Below are 783 nucleotides of genomic sequence, written 5' to 3' on the forward strand. Positions count from 1 at the left end.
AAGGATACTATAGTAATTATGGAATCAACAAGTTTATGTTATCCACATATTCAGCCTGTAAAAAGTTAATGACAGTAAATGTCAGTGGAAAATGTTAGCAGAAAAATATAAGTTCTTCAGAAGTACAAGTTTGACTAGCATGGTCTTACTTTAACATCTTAATATAATTTTTGACATGCCAGATAATCACTTTGATATATATAAACTATTAGGGACCATGAAAACATAAAAGACCATGAGTAATTACAATGAAAATAATGATAATATTTTAGTCTGTCACCACAGATTCTATTATTGTATTCATCCTGCATCGCTGACTCCAAGGAGGAGAAACTAGAAAAGCAGACAGACTTTAAGTGAATTAATCTATAATGAAAGTTCTCTCTTGTGTTAAGTGAAGTAGTACATAATGGTGATAACACATATGCATTTGTAAAATAACTTTTACATCTAGACTTGTCTCACGACAGGATGAATGAAGGTTTTCATTAATGTCAGATATTAAAGTTAAATATATACAAATAGGGTAGTAATACAAACTATGCATTGGTAAATTCTGAAAAGATTTTTAAAATATATTAATGTTGTTTGTAACTTTTTGTTTTTTTATAAATAACATTATTAGGTACAGAAAAGTAATTGAAGAAATGGGAGTGAGGACAAGGGTAGGTAGAAGCAGGTGTGTTAAGGGTGATTTTTTCTCGGAAGTCACTGATACAGTCCTGGTACAGCTACATCAAGAAGCTTCTCAAACACTGCCCGCCCACCCCAATCCTAGGGGGT

Source organism: Penaeus monodon, chromosome 31, assembly GCF_015228065.2.
Source record: "Penaeus monodon isolate SGIC_2016 chromosome 31, NSTDA_Pmon_1, whole genome shotgun sequence".
Lineage (NCBI taxonomy): Eukaryota > Metazoa > Arthropoda > Malacostraca > Decapoda > Penaeidae > Penaeus > Penaeus monodon.